We start from the raw sequence: 16,909 nt of genomic DNA on the forward strand, positions 1-16,909 counted from the left end.
GCCCTTCAGACAATTCAGCAAAGCGCTGTGGAGTTCTTCCTTTCGGCTCGGCTCGGCTCTGAGCTCCTTGAAGATAAGGACCGCGTTTCCTGGAGCGCTCTCTTCCTCCTACCGCTCCTCGCCGCCAGTCCTCCTAGCGCCCTTCCTAAAAATCCCCACGCCCCAGAAGCTTTTCTCCGGAAAGAAACTCCTCTCTGAGCGGGCAAATTCTGTCAGCCACCCAAGGGCTAGCCCGTCCCTCATAGCCCGATAGCTACTCACTCAGTTGTTCCCTTGGAAGGTCTATTGCAGTTACAGGCAATTAAGGGTTTAATCTCGGTAATTGACTGCAAACTAGCAGTTATCATCCTTAATGACTGTTTTCTGTACTAACAGCCTCTGGCTGTACCTCAGACCCCTCGGAGAGATAGGGCTAACAGCAGCGGGAAGGGGCGGGAGGGATATTTTTCTGAATACTCACTGTGCCCCCTAAACCAATTCAATCAGTAATTTTCAAGCTGCCTTTAGAAGGCAGTTAGGTGGCATTCTGAATAGAGTAGCACAGAAGGTGTTAAGAAAGACGTGAGTTTGAATCCTGCCTCCTGAACTCACTAGCTGTGTGATGTTGCTACAAATCATTTAATCTCTTTCAGCATCAGTCTCCTCCTCGGTAAAGTGGGGGAGATAATAATAGCATTTATTTCAGAGTTGCTTTGAGTCTCCAAAGAGACTCTTTGTAAGTAAATCAACAAGTGTTTCTTAAACTCATACAAAGAAAGGCAGAAACTAAGTGGCTACACTCCGGAAGTTACATTCCAATGGGTGAGAGAATTTACCAACAAGATATCTGCCACATGAACCGGAAGCCAGCTTCAAACAGAAGGTACTAGCATTGGGGGAGGGGAGCCTAGGAAGGGCCTCTTGACGGTCCAGGAAGGTGGGGTTTTAAATGAGGTTGAATCTGGAGGTAAGAGCTCCCCCAGGAGGGGAAGAGAGGGAGGGGAACATCCAGAGAAAAGGTATAGTCCGGAGATGAAGTATTGTGAGGAACATTGAGAGGACCATCGTCCCTGGATTATGGAGTGTGGTGGAAGGAAGGGAAATGTAAGAAAGCACTCTAGAGATGTTAGCCAATATACAGTGGAAATATCGCGTCTGGGAGTTAGGAGCCTTGGGTTCGAATCCAGACTCTGCCACATGTCAGGAATTCTAGGAATCAGGAAGCCAATCCCCAAATTTGAAGGAGGTTATTGTACAGAACATAGACACCTAATAATAAATGCTTTTGGATTGATTGAGAAGCCCTACCAGATTAAACTGAGTTCTTGGAAGCCCAGGACATAGCGTGCTGAGGCAGGGGTTTCAGATGTATCAGAGAGGGGAGAAGAGTATAAGAGATAGAAAGACCTATATATATATATATTTTTTTTTTTTTTGAAAGACCTATTTTAGCTGCTGTTGCAGTGAGTGGGCCAGAGGGATGGTCATGAAGGATTGAACTAGGCTGGTATCAGCAATAAAAGAGAGTTATTGGAATCAATAGAGCTAATAACTGATTCATTGTGATAAGAAGGAGAAGAAGGAAGAAGTCCAAGGTAAATCCTGGGTTTCAAACATGAGGAGACTGGTGTAATGGTGGTAGTGGCCAGACCAAAGGAGTCTCATTTCTAAAGGCATTAGCTTTTATCTCAACTGTATTTTATTTATGTCTCCTTGTTAAACTAATACTATAAGTCAGGAAAGGACCTCCAGTGAAAATTAGAGACTTTTAAAAAAATACATTTTTAATTGGGACTAATGCATTGTTGGTGAAGTTGTGAACTGACCCAGCCATTCTGGAGGGCCATCTGGATCTATGCCCAAAGGGCTATAAAACTGTGCATACCCTCTGATCCTGTAATAATGCCACTCCTGGATCTGTACACCAAAAAGATCATAAAAAGGGGAAAGGACCTGCTTGTACAGAAATACTTATAGCAGCTCTTTTTGTGGTGGCAAAGAAATGGAAATTGAGGGGATGCCCATCCTTTGGGGAATGGCTGAACAAATGTGGCACATGTTGATGATGGACTATCCTGTTATGATGCAGAGCAAAATAAGCAGAACCAGGAAATCATTGTACACATTAATATTGTATGATGATCAACCATGAAAGACAGCTCCTCTCAGCAATGTGATGATCTGGGACAATTCTGAAGGATTTATGACAAAATGCTATCCACATCCAGAGAAAGGGCTTTTGGAATCAGAATGCCAATCAAAGCATATTCTCTTTCACATTGGCTTATTTACAGTTTTATTTGGGGGTTTTGGTTTTATAGGAGTATTCTCTCATAACAATGACCAATATGGAAATATGTTTTGCAGGATAGTACATGTATAACCCAGATGAGATTGCTTTTCATCTCCAAGAGCGAGGAAAGAAGGGAAGAAAGAAGATAATTTGGATCTTCTAATTTTGAAAAACATATGTTGAAAATTATTATTACATGTAATTAGGATAATAAAATATCTTTGAATTAAAATTTTTAATTAATACTTTTTGCTTTTTACATCACCAGAATCTCTTCTAACCATTCCAAATAACAAAGAGAAAAAGAGAAAGAAAAGACAAAAAAATTAGAAAAACCAATCATATTGGTAGTCAGAAAATATATGTCCTACACTATACCTGTGGACCTCCTACCTCTGCAAAGGAGTGGGAAGGGTGTTCTTTGTTGTCATTCTGTATATTGTTTTCTGGTCTCTTGGTTACTTCACTTTGCATCAGTTCTGTTAGATATTTCTATGCTCTGTATTTATCACATTCATCATTTCTTATAGCACAGTAACTATTTTATGTATATTCCACTTTTATTTACCAATTTCCCAATTTAGTGGCATCTATTTTGTATCCACTTCTTTGCTACTACAAAAAATGCTGCTATTAATATTTTGCTGTCTATGAGGACTTTGTTTACAAATGACCTCCTGGGGATATACGCTTAGTCTTGGAATCTCTGAGTCAAAGAGAACAAGTATTCCAATCACATTTTTTGCATAATTCCAAATTGCTTTCCAAAGTAGTTGTCTTTATTCATATGTGCTTATCTTCCCATTATCCCTACTCTTTCAACCTTTTTGTCATCTTTGTCAATTTGTAGGATGTGAGGAGAAATATCTGGGTTGTCTGCTTGTTATCTTTTCCTCACTATTCATATTTATTTAGCATTTGTTATTAACAAAGCTCTTTAAGTGGTGCAAAGAACAGAGTGCCAAGCCTGAAGTCAGGAAGACATCTTCATGAATTCAAATCTGACCAAAGACACATATTAGCTGTATGACCTTAGACAAGTTACTTAACCCTGCTTGCCTCAACAACAACAAAAGCAGACATAACAGGGGAGACATAAAGTCTCCATGACATAATTCATGATTTAGTTCAAAGAATGAAGGACTGGAGTAAAAGAACCCAAGTTTAGCCCAGTTTTACCACTTCTTTCCTTTGTGATGTTGGACAAGTCACTTAAGCATTTTGTCCTAAATTTTTCAATTGCAAAATGAAGGGTGTAGACTAAATGACCTTTCAAGTCCTTTCAAGCTCTAAATCTAGGATTCTAAATAAATAGAAGCATAATGCTGGGCTTAGAGTCTGAAAGACCTGACTTTGACACCTGCCAGTTAGTCTGATAGTCCAAGTGGCTTGTAGATCCTCTGCAAGTCACTTAATCTCTTACTATCTCAGGGAACTCCCAAGAACTATATGAGTTGTGAGTAGCATTAATGAAGAAAGTTTCCATGTTTTCTATACCTGGAGGAAGGAACAAAAACACAGGGAACTAGGCTGTAAATATTACATGATAAGTAAGTAATGATGGATTTGCAAGGACAAGAGCATCAATGGAACATTTCAAAAGAGGAACAGTAAAAAACAAATAGAAACAAGGGACAAGACAATTTTGTTACTACTTTAATATTCTATGTATAATTCATATACACATAAACATATATACATATATATGCACACAGATATAAATTTAACCTCAGTTTCTTAAACAATCCTCTTTATTGCTCTTCTTGATACATAGAAATGGTTATTGATTAAGTTCGTAATAAAATAAAAAATATATATACATTTGAAATAAACCCTTACCTTCCGTCTTGGAGTTAATACTGTGTGTTACCTCCAAGGCAGAAGAGTGGTAAGGGCTAGGCAATGGGGATTAAGTGATTTACCCAGGGTCACATGGCTGGGAAGTGTCTGATGCCAAATTTGAACCCAGGACTTCCTGTCTCTAGGCCTGACTCTCAATCCACTGAGATCCCCTGCTGCTCCCAGCTTTCTCTTTTGAAATGTAAGATCTCATTTTTCACAAATATTCCATTTCAAAAAATCCAGGGAGAGATGTGAAAAGACTGAAGAGTCAGCCTTGCAGTATTCATTCTCCAGAGAGGGACAAGCCATCATGGGGCAGAGAACACCAAACCAACAGCTAGCAAACACATACAAACAGTGGATGAATTGAGACATTCATACACAGGTGCTGTTGGACTGCTGGCAGTACCAGAAAGGACCCCCTTCTTCCACTGGAGCTTAGATTGGGCAAGTGTAGGACTACTTTTTTTTTATCAGAAATTCATTTTATTAACTGTTTTATAGGGTAAGTTGCTACATCTACTCTTTTTTTTAACCCTTACTTTCCATCTGAGAGTCAATACTGTATATTGGTTCCAAGATAGAAAAACAGTAACAGCTAAGTAATGGGAATTAAGTGACTTGCCCAGGGTTACTCAGCTAGGAAGTATCTTAGGCCAGATCTGAACCCAGGACCTCTAGTATCTAGACCTGGCTCTAAATCCATTGAACCAGCTAGCTGACGCCTACATCTACCCTTATATAACTTTAATATTGACTAGGAGAACAAATCATCTAAGTCTTGGACTTCTTCAAGTTCTGGATAAAAAACTTGCTTACAAATCAGCTGTGCCATCAGGTTACCCTTTTTCACTTCAAATGTTTCTTCTGTGAACTTTAGATTACTCCATCCTACTTAGTCTAACAAAAATAGGAATGTCTACACCCCTACTTAAGGATTAAGTATTTAGGAGGATGGCCTATGACAGAAATGTGCTAGCAAATGACAAACCAGAAACAACTGACAGACCCCTGGGCTGTCCTAAGTCAAGCTTAAGCTACCATTGGTACATGTGAGATGCAGGAAAGTGATGTAAAAACTGTATATATTTTGTGTCATTTCCTCTCTCTGGGCTCTTTACGCAGAGAGGTGGCTCTGGCGGAAGCTTGATGAGGTTTTGGCATCTTGGTGTGGTGGCAGCTATTGCCTGGGTTTGGCAGTGAGTTTTCCTTGATACTATACTGGGAGAAGCTTAGTAGCCTAGTTCAGGTGAGGCATCTTCACTGAGCTCTCGCGGAGTTTAGACTGATTCTTTTCTCCTTTACCTTCCAAACACTATCCTCTTAGAAAAGCCTCTAATCTTCTTCAAATACATTGTGGCAGAGGACTTTGAACTCCCCCTGGCACAGGCCAGGCGGGAGAAATCCTATACCCTCTTTCTCTTCTCCTTAATTCCTTCCCTCTATATTAATTAAAATCACCATAAATTTCCAAACTGACTTGAGTATTGTGAATTTAAAAACTACTCCACCTTACTCAGACTGTACTTTAGTAGATCTGATTTAGCTATTTCCTGATTTGTAACAATGGAGATACTTGGTCTAACAGAATCAGGTCTTGATAACTCTACATTGGTCCACCCTACTTAGTTTAACAAAGTCAGGAATGTCTGCACCCATACTCAAGGATTAAGTATCTAAGAAGATGGCCTTCAACAGATATGTGCAGAAACACCTGATAGACCCCTGTACTGTCCTAAGTCAAGCTAAGCTATCATTGGTACAGATGAGATGCAGGAAAGTGACGTAAAACCATCTATATAAGGCACGTCACTTCCTCTCTTTGCTCTCTTTTCCCAGAGAAGCGACTCTGGCTGGCAGCGTGCTAAATGTTCCGACATCTTGGTGTGGTGGCAGCTATTTGTCTGGGTTTTGGTGGTAAGTTTTCCCTTGAACTAATTCAGGTTCAGGCATCTTGGCTGAGCCCTCTTGGGAGTTCATGCTGATTCCTTCCTCTTTTACTCTCAAAAACCTTACCTTCCTAAAACCTCTAATCTTCCCCCTGGCTCAAGCCAGGCAGGAGAAATCCTATACCCTTTCCTTCTCCCTTCTTCTTAATTTCTTTCCACTATATTAATTAAATCACCATAAATTTCCAGGTGACTTGGGTACTTTTTTTGGGGGGGATATCCATGGTGACCAATAATTAATATAGTTTAGGTCACAATGCTAAAATTATCCTTTACAGTATTTTATTTGGGATTTTCTCTGGTGACCGAATTAATTTAGATTAGGTCACAAGCCAAAAATTATCCTTACACTTTGCCAAAATGAAAGAGTACTCTATCGGCATTTTTTCTGTAATCTTCATCTGTGCCATCAGCTTCTCCATCTATAGAGTACTTTGTAGCCAACCCAGAATATGAAGCAACCCAAGAGGAAGAGAAATCTGGATCTTTGTTTTCATTCAACTGCTGGTGACGAGGGCCTTCCATCCTGCCAATGGTAGGACAATGGTGGCAACCAAGGTAGGTCATCCTTAACTGCCTTTGGAGATGAGTAAGGAAAAAACAGCACCTGCAGATGTCATAGGAGAAAAGGAAATGTTTAACTGAATATGAAGTTCTATCTTTTCAATGTATTACTCAAAGTTATGTAGGCTTGATAAACACTTTTAGTGGATTCCTGTTTCCTTGGACTTGCTTTATACCTTGGAAGGCCACCTCAGAGAGAGAGTCAGGGAGTAACATAAAGACATACAAACTACTCCAGGAAGTCAGGAGGGAAGATAACCAACCAGAATGTTGGGAGGATTGGGGAAAGCTTCTCTGAGGAGATAGCATTGGAATCTGTCTTGAATGACTGGGCAGACATTCAACAGGCAAAGAGGGTATTCCAAATTGAGGGAACAATCTGAGCAGAGCTAGAGGAAGGACACACAGGGGAATAGAGTTATTTAATTTGGCTGGAGTGGAGAAGGTATGGGGTTGGCAGAAAGAAATGTGAGTTAAGGTTGGAAAGATAATGTCTCAAAAGCTAGGGAAATTCTTTGAGAAGCAATGAATGGAAGATACGGAGAGATACATTTACATTCCATGCCATGAAAACATTTCTAAGAAAGAGAGCTGTCCCAAAGTGAAATAGGTTGTCTCTGGAGGTAATGAATTTCCCTTCCAAGTGAAAGCTAGATTCCCATTGACACAGGATAGTGGGGAGGTGATTTCTGTTCATAGATCTCTGAAGTCTTGAATGAGTCTCTGGTTTTGGTTTGGCAATTCCATTCAAAGCAAGCATTTATTATTATTTTTTTTAGTTACACATTTCTTTTTTTTTCTTTTTTTAATTTTTAAACATTATTTTATTTGGTCGTTTCCATACATTATTCACTGGAAACAAAGATCATTTTCTTTTCATTCCGCCCCCCCCCCCCCCCACACACCTTTCCCTCTCCCATAGCCGACGCACGATTCCACTGGTTATCACATGTGTTCTTGACTCGAACCCATTTCCCTGTTGTTGGAATTTGCATTATAGTGTTCATTTAGTCTCTCCTCAGTCTTATCCCCTCCAACCCTGTAGTCAAGCAGTTACTTTTCATTGGTGTTTTTACTCCCACAGTTTATCCTCTGCTTGTGGGTAGTATTTTTTAGATCCCTGCAGATTGTTCAGGGACATTGCATTGATACTAATGGAGAAGTCCATTACCTTTGATTGTACCACAATGTATCAGTCTCTGTGTACAATGTTTTTTTGGTTCTGCTCCTTTCGCTCTGTATCACTTCCTGGAGGTTGTTCCAGTCTCCATGGAATTCCTCTACTTTATTATTCCTTTTAGCACAATAGTATTCCATCACCAACATATACCACAATTTGTTCAGCCATTCCCCAATTGTCGGGCATCCCCTCGTTTTCCAATTTTTGGCCACCACAAAGAGTGCAGCTATGAATATTCTTGTACAAGTCTTTTTCCTTATTATCTCTTTGGGGTCAAAGCAAGCATTTATTAAGACCCTAATATGTGTAAGGTCCAGTTCTAGGTGCTAGAAATATAGAGACAAAATCAGAACAGTCCCTTATATCAAGGAGCTTTTTAATGTTATACTCAGGGAATTCAGCATGTATGAAGGAAAGTAAATACAAAGTAATCTGAGGAGGGAGAGAGCATGGAAGATCCCTGCTGATCTGGAGGGAGAGATTCTAGAAAATCAGAGGAGGTGGCACCTGAGCTGAGCTTTCAAATAAGGTTTCTGAGGGGAGAAAAAGAGGATGGAACATATTCTAGCATGGAGGACAGTCTATGCAAGGGCAGAGACATAGAAAACAGGAGATGGAATGCCAAGCTTACATCATAGCAAAATAGACCAGGTCAGCTAGAACATGGACTGCCTAAAATAAGGCAGGAAAGATGGGCTTAGGGTCAAAATGAGGAGCACACGAAAGCCCAGTCGATTGTGTTTGCATTTTATTCTAGCAGCAATAAGTAGCCCCTAATAAAAGCTGGTAGTGAATGGGTGTGACATAGGGGAGTGAGGGAAAAGACATATTGAACTGATCACCTTTTGGAGCAGTGAATCAGAAAAGAATAAAGTAATTCTCTTGGAACACTGAAGCAATTGAAATTCAATAACACCATGAATTTTCAGTGACATCAGTCAGCAAGGTTTGGCTTGTGGCTAGGTAGTGCCAGAGGAGAAAGACAGGAATGATCCAAGGGTATGAGTGCCAATGTAAGGAGACAAGGAAATCAAGGATAAGAAGTAGTGCATAGTTGAACTTGTTAACACAATTTATGGAGGGAGGAAAAATAAAGTGAGATTCAGGAGTAAAGAAGCATAAGGAAGAATAGAGGGAAAGGAATTTGCAGTAAGGATAAAGAATAAGTTCCATTGGCCCCAAAGAAGAGATATGAAAAGACAACTCCCGAAGGAGTAGGAAATCACAGATGTGGAACAATGCATATATCATATTTTTCTATTCAAAGTTTTAAAAAATTTTCCTAATTATACATGGAAACAATTTTCAACATAGGTTTTCTAAAATTAAAAGATTCAAATTATCTCCCTCCCTTCCCTCTTCTCTCTTGGAGATGGTAAACAATTTGATCTGGGTCATACATATATTATCATGCACAAATACTTCCATATTGGCTGTTCATAAAAATAAAACCCCCAAATAAAATGTGAAAGATAGTATGCTTTGATCTGCAACTGAATCCAACAGTCCTTTCTCTGGAGGTGGATGACATTACTTGTCATAAATCCTTTGGAATTGTCCCAGATCATCATATTGCTGAAAGTAGTTAAGTCTTTCACAGGTGCTCATCACACAATATTATTATTACCGTGTACAGTGTTCTCCTGGTTCTGCTTATTTTGCTCTGCATCAGTTCATGTAGATCTTTATAGCTTTTTCTGAAATCATCCAGTTTATCATTTCCTATAGCACAATAATATTCCATCAGTAACATATGCCACAATTTGTTTAGCCATTCCCCAGGTAATGGGCATTCTCTCAATTTCTGATTCTTTGCCACCACAAAAAGAACTGTTATAAATATTTTTGTACAAGCAAGTCCTTTCCTCTTTTTAATGATCTCTTTGGTATACAGACCTGGTAGTGATATTACAGAGTCAAAGGGTATGCAGTTTTATAGGCTTTGAGGAGTAGTTCCAAATTGCCCTCCAGAATAGTTGGATCAGTTCACAACTCCATCCACAATACATTAGTGTCCCAATTTTGCCTCATCCCCTCCAACATTTATCACTTTCCTTTACTATCATATTGGTTAATCTGATAGGTGTGAAGTGATACATCAGAGTTGTTTTAATTTGCATCTTTTTAATTAAGAGTGATTTAGAACATTTTTATATGATCATTGATAACTTTGATTTCTTTACCTGAAACTTGCTTGTTCATAATGTCATGTTTTTTAAAAATAAAATTATTCCTTTTTTTAAAAAATGATTCTTAGTAATAGGAAAGGTTTGTAAAGATTCAAAAAAGAAATCCAAATCACTAGGCCCAGATAAACTTCCTTCTTAGGTACTGAAATGAATAGATGATGGGATTTCTAAGTAACTATTAGTAATTGTTGAAAGATCTTAGGGAAATTTATGACCAAACAGGAGATAGAGAACATTACAAGATGTAAAATGAATAATTTTGATTATATTAAATTGAAAAGATTTTGTACAAACAAAATCAATGCAACTAAGATTCAAAGGGAAACCCTGGGAAACATTTTTATAAAACTTTCTCTGATGAAGGTTTCATTTCTCAAACATATAAAGAACTAAGTCAAATTTATAAGAATCCAAGTTATTCCCTAGTTGATAAAGGATCAAAGGAAATGAATAGGCAGTTTTCAGATGAAGAAATCAAAGCTATCAATAATCAAATGAAAAAATGTTTTAAATACCTCTTGGGTAGAGAAACGCAAATTAAAACTACACTCTGAAGTGTCACCTTACACCTAACACATTGGCCAATATGCAGTAAAGGAAAATGATAAATGCTAGAAGGAATGTGGCAAAATTGTGACATTAATGCATTGCTGGTGGAGATATGAACCGATCCAACCATTCTGGAAAGCAATTAGGAATTATGCCCAAAGGCTATAAAAGAGTGCATACCTTTTGATTCAATAATACCACAAGTGGGTCTGTATCCCAAAGAGCTAAAAAAATGGGAAAGGACCTGTTTGTACAAAAATATTCATAGCACTCTTTTTATGGTGGTGAAGAATTGGAAGCTAAAGGGATATCCCTCAATTGGGGAATGGTTAACAAATTGCGGTATATGATGGTAACGGAATACTATTGTGCTGTAATGATTGATGAACAGGATGATTTCAGAAAAAGCTAGAAAGACCTGCATGAACTGATGCAGAGTGAAATAAGCAGAATCAAGAGAACATTATACACAATAACAGCAATACTGTGGAATGATCAAATGTGATAGGTATAAGGGCAAAGAGTTGGTTATGAGTTTAAAAAAAGGATTGTGGTCGCCAATTATAAAATAGTAGCCCTGAAATCCAAATGACTGTTAGCAGCTTTATTTACAAGAAGGTAGAGATATTAAAGTGAAAGTAGGAAGAAGGTAGAGAATTGTCTAGCCAACCACTCTAAGTGCTTCTCTGGTGAAGTCCAGTTCAGCACCAGCAAGGGCTCCCTCAAGTCCCAGTTCTCCCCGTGGAAGTTATGATAGTCTTTAGCCAGAAATCCACCAACACAAGCCTCCTCCTTTAGCTCTAGTCACTCAGCCAGCAAGTCTTTCCAGAGCAGAAAGCTCCAGTCAAGGATGAGTTGAATGCTTCCAAGAATCTTCCTCTAGCTCTGCTCACCTAGGCAAAGTGAATGAACCAGTCCTTGGGCTTGGCCTTTTATACCCCCTTTTCCATGTCACTTTCTGTCTCTTCTCCTTTTCACAGTAACCAATTGCAGCCTTTCAATTTGCCTAGCACTGCCTGGGGCAGTGGCCTTTGGAGGTGTGAGCTTTCTCTAGTGACTTGTGAACTCTTACTTAATGGCTAACTAAGTGCTAAGAAGGGGCACTTCAAATTCTTGGTTGAGTAACTTAAAATAGACAAAGGGAGAGTTAATTCTGTCTTCACATAGGCTTTGCTACAGCAATTCAATGATCCAGGACAATTCCGAAGGATTTATGACAAAGAATGTTATCTACATCCAGAGAAAGAACTGTTGGAATAGAAATACAGATTAAAACATATGATTTACCACTTTTTCACTTGGGTATATGTTTTGGGGTTTTGGTTTTTTAAGATTATTTTCTTACTGAAATGAATAATATGGAAATACATTTTGCATGATAATACATCTATAACCCAGGATGAATTTTGTTGTCACCTCAGGGAGAGGGGAGGGAAGAAGAGAGGGAGACAATATGGATCATAGAACTTTGGAAAACTTACATGGAAATTTGTTATTAAAATTAAAAAATATTTTAAAGAAAAATCTCAGGAAATGGGAGGACATGACTATCTCTGAGTAATTGTTCTCCAATTTTTCAAAAAAAGGGGGAGCAAATGGAATCTGAAAACAAAAAAACCCCAATGAACTTGACCTTGATCCCTGGTAAAACTCTAGAATGTATTATTCTTGGTATGGTTGATAAATGTTTAGAAAAAGAAACAATGATCACAAATAGTCAACATAACTTCATGAGTAAGCAGTTATTCTTTGTGGTAGCAAAAAAATTAGAAACAAAGTGGTTATCCAGTAACTAGGCAATGACTGAACAAAATAGTGGTATGTATATAATAGAATATTACTGTGCCACAAGAAATCAGAGATGTGAAAATTTCAGGTCTATTAAAGAAGGCTTAAGTGAATTGATGCATTACAGAAAGTAGAACCAAGAGAACAATATTCCTTCTTCTCAGGACTTTCTCCTCTCTGCTCTTTCCTCCCCTCCTTCTCCTTTTCCTCCAGGCTTCCTCCCCATCCCTTTGCTTCTCGGTTTCCTTTTATGTGTTGTCTTATGAAATTAAAATTTGGTCTCCTTGAGGCCAAGGACCTCATTTGGCTTCTATTTGTATTTCCAGAATTTAGCAGGTGCTTAGCACCTAGATATTATTGTTCATTTTAGAAGAGGCCTGGTGACATCACTGTGCGATGTCCTGACTTGCTAGTGAACTAGATTTAGGTGAGGCCGAGTTGCATGCAGCCTCTCTGGGTCTTTCAGAGTCATGGAAGTTCAATGGCAAGACAAAAGTCAGGATGACTAGTGATGCCCAGGGTGGAGACACCTTGGTGTCTCGGAAGTCTGACCAAGCTCTAAGCATTCCTTTGTGGCCGTGGGAACAAATTGTGCTCCCTCACCCTTTCTCTGCTCACAGGCCTGGGGTAGACAATCCCCTAATTCACCAGTGGGTGTGAGTCCTGTCAGTTACCCTCAACCTGGTTGATCCTGTCTGCTGAGATGGTTTACTAGGCTGGCTGCTTATGCTACAGCTAAGTGAAAGGTGGACATCAAAGGTGGATAAGCAGCCCAGCAAAGGGCTTGGCAAGCCCTTACATCAGAGGTGCTCATCTTCCCCAACACCCCAGACACCTAGTAAGGGCTTAATAAAGACTTGTTGACTTCACTGAATATTTACAATGAATTTACATTTCCTGTTAATTAAATCAACTCTACAGGGTTGATGAAGTTAGAGGAATTATGATGATCTAAATTTGGATCTTGATCCCAGAGAAAAGTCCAGGAAACATGCTGGCTGGTTTCTCGGAAGGATTTAATCAATCAAAAAATAAATCAATCTGGCAGCTCAGGAGTAACGCTGGGTCTGAAGTCAGGAAGACTCATCTTCTTGAGTTCAAATCTGGCCTCAGACTTTGGGCAAGTCACTTAACCCTGCTTCCCTCAGTCTGTCATCTGTAAAATGGGCTAGAGATGAAAATGGCAAACTATTTCAATATCTTTGCCAATAAAACCCCACATGGGATCACAAAGGGTGGAATACAACTGAAAAGACTGAAAGAAAAAAATCAATCAATGAACAAGCATTTAGTAAATACTAGGTGAGATGGGGGTGGGTGAGTGAGAATACAAAGATAAAAGCAGTCCCTGCCTTCAAGAAGCTTCTAGACATTCTGTGGAGTGACAACATGCCCCAAAATAAGTACTGTAGAAGATATCAAACTAGGGTGACTTGTAACTTTGGGACTGTTTTGCTTAAAGTTTCTTTATTTCAAAGAAATATTTGATTAAGGTAGAGAGACACTGGAAAATAATTTTGATGCAAGATAAACTCTAAAGATTGAGAGCCAGGCCCAGAGATGGGAGGTCCTGGGTTCAAATCTGACCTCAGACCTAGCTGGGTGACCCATGGCAATTCACTTAACCCCCATTGTCTAGCCCTTACCACTCTTCTGCCTTGGAACCAATATATAATATTGATTCTCAGACAGAAGGTAAGGATTTTTTTTTTAAGATAAACTCTAAAAATAAAAGCTACTAATGAAGAAAAAAATCAGGTCATGTGAGACTAACCTAATTTTCTTTTTTGGCAAGGTTACTAGAGAGGTAGTTCAGGAGAATGATGTGTATATATAGTTGTCCCAGATTTCAGGGAAGCATTTGATTGGGTGGAACAGAACACTGCCTTCCAGGCTCTTTTTCAACAAGGTGACTGCTTCTCATTCATACATCAAAATAATTCAAGATTCCTTGAAAGACAGAGCTGAAATGACTTTGTTTCACAAGCTCTGATCATAAACATTGAGTGAGGAATAGAACAGAGAGATATATTCTTGTCAAAAAGAATTTGCCACTGAGATCAGAGAGATCCATCACTGGGTTCAAGTTGAAGAAGGGATTCCCTGTGGATATTCTAGGCATTCCTGTTTGTGATCAAACTGGGCCAGGGTTCCAAGCCCCAGAACATTTGCAGAGCCTCCTGAATGAGATCTGTAATCACTCCATGGAAGTTAGCTTGACCATCCACACTATGAATGTTGATTGCCCAAATTGCAATAAGGATTCTAAGAGGAAGCCTAAAGAGCTTGTCCATCACTATGTATATCTGGGTGAGCCATTAAGGAGAGCAAAAAGAGGGTCTAGAGAGAGTGAGCTAGATGACTGTCAGAGTATATGGCAAAGGCCCAACTTTTAATAATAACAATTCTATGGGAGTTGCTGTTGTATGGCAGAGTTGGAATATAATAGTCTCAGAAATATTAAAAATGAGGATCACATTAAGGGGGCAATGGAGAGGTGCATGGTGGGTGTAAGCAAGTAACAACATAAAATTATTGAGAAATTTTGAATAAAAGAAACAAAAGTTGTCATCAAAGAATTGTCAGATGGGAAAAAAAGATGGACTGATTATGTATCAACTACTGGGGGATGAAGGTGAGAGGTGCACAGCCATGGGGCTCCACTAGTCCCTTCTCAATGTCAATAGAAATCAAGGAAGGTGAATTGGCGTGCCCTTGTGGTGATCTGGTGGAAGGGCATGGACAAGAGCCACACAGAAAATGCAATCTGCATTGTTGGAGCCAGCTTCCAAATCTATGTGATCACAGATTCTTTTGAGCATTTGACAAGTTTCATGCTGACCTTATGGATAATTAAAAAAAAAACAAAAATAAATGGGAGGTGACAGCTATGTGGCTCATTGAATTAATAGCCAGGGCCAGAGAAGGGAGGTCTGAAATTTAAATGTAGTTTCAGACACGTCCTAGCTGTGTGACCCTGGGCAAGTCACTTAACCCCCATGGCCTAGCCCTTAGCACTCTTCTGCCTTGGAACCAATACTCATATAGATCCTAAAGCAGATGATATAGATTGAAAAAACAACATAGAGATTAAGTGACTTGCCACGGGTCACGTAGCTAGGAAAAGCTTGAGACCTGATCTGAACTCAGTTCTTTCTGATTCCAGGCACCAAACTACACTAATCTAATTACTCCCATGAAGCCCAAGGAGTTTCATTGCCTCATAAGACTGTCTCCAAGTGCTGCTAGTGATCACACCCCTTGGATATTTTTATTATAAAAGGTTCTTGGAACAACAACAATTTATAAACATGCTTCTGCTTCTCTGTATTCATCGTGTTCATTGTTTCTTCCAGTTATGTTCCATTACATTCTTGGGCTGTAATTCAATTAGCCATTCCTCAACTGGTGGGTATCTACATTATTTCTAAGAACCAGAGATTTTTAGCCTAGAAAGGAGATTTAGGAGAGACTTGATTCTTGGCTTCAGGCATTTAAAGGATTGTTTTATGGAAGAGGGAGTAGACATGTTCTGCTTTGACTTGGAGGGAGAACTAGAAGTACTGGATGGAAGTTGTTAATTTTGTAAAAATAAAGAAAGGCCTACATAAAATTATGAAGAGTGAAATGAAGGCTTAACTTCCTGAGATAGCCCAAAATAGAATGGGCTGGGTTGCCTTTGTAGATAGTGAGTTCCCCCTCGATGATATTATGCAAGAAAAGGTAGAGATTACTACTTGTTAGTCCTGATGTAGAGGAGATTCTTATTCAGGTACTGGTTGGATTTGATGGTCTTTGAGTTTCCTTCCTCCCTTCTTCTGTGTCCAATTTTATGAATAGTTTTGGGAGGAATGAGACAGAGGGATAAGTACAAAAACAGGAGATTATGTTTAGAGAGGGAAATTTTAGGGTACAAGATGATGAAGGTAGAATAATAGTTGTTTGGGGGTTTTAGTGAGGCCTTGGGTTTAACACACACTTTTGGGGTAGAGCTCTAAGTCTTGGGAATTGAGGCTAGTAGGTTAAAGGAGACATTTACATACATTTTGAAATCCCCAAGTATGAGGGCAGGGATGAGAGTAGGCAAGAAGATCATAAGCCAGGTAGTGAACTCCTTGAAAAAGGGGGAAAAGAAGGTATGTTGACCTTAGGGCTGGTAGAAGACATCGGATATAGATGGAATAACTGACATGTTGGAGAGGCTAGGCAAAGCCAAACAAGAATGTCAGGTCTCTAGGAGTCTAAGGTGATGGAGAATATGAGGGAAACATTTTAGGGTAAAGGGAAGTTTTAAAAAATTTTTTTAAAAATATTTTTCTGAACGCTGTCTACATCCAGAGGAAGAACTGTGGGAGTAGAAACACAGAAGAAAAACAACTGTTTGATCACATGGGTCAATGGGGATATGACTGGGAATGTAAACTCTAAGTGATCACCCTAGTGCAAATACTAATAATATGGAAATAGGTCTTGATCAATGATAAAACCCAAGGGAATTGCTCATTGGCTATGAAAGGGAGTTGGGAGGAGAGAAGGGAAAGAACATGAATCATATAACCATGGAAAATATTCTAAA

General features: G+C 39.1%; 1 long non-coding RNA gene across 1 annotated transcript in view; it reads left to right on the plus strand.

Moving 5' to 3' along the window:
* The window catches only part of LOC103093554 (uncharacterized), a 54,265-nt gene extending 46,887 nt beyond the window's left edge, over window positions 1–7,378 (plus strand). Inside the window, exons 3-4 of the long non-coding RNA XR_465771.3 lie at window positions 5,954–6,031; window positions 6,477–7,378. This is a non-coding gene — a long non-coding RNA (uncharacterized LOC103093554). The remainder of the gene's footprint in view (window positions 1–5,953; window positions 6,032–6,476) is intronic.
* Window positions 7,379–16,909: the final 9,531 nt, after the last annotated feature.

This window comes from Monodelphis domestica, chromosome 3 (assembly GCF_027887165.1).
Source record: "Monodelphis domestica isolate mMonDom1 chromosome 3, mMonDom1.pri, whole genome shotgun sequence".
In the NCBI taxonomy this organism is placed as follows: Eukaryota; Metazoa; Chordata; class Mammalia; order Didelphimorphia; family Didelphidae; genus Monodelphis; species Monodelphis domestica.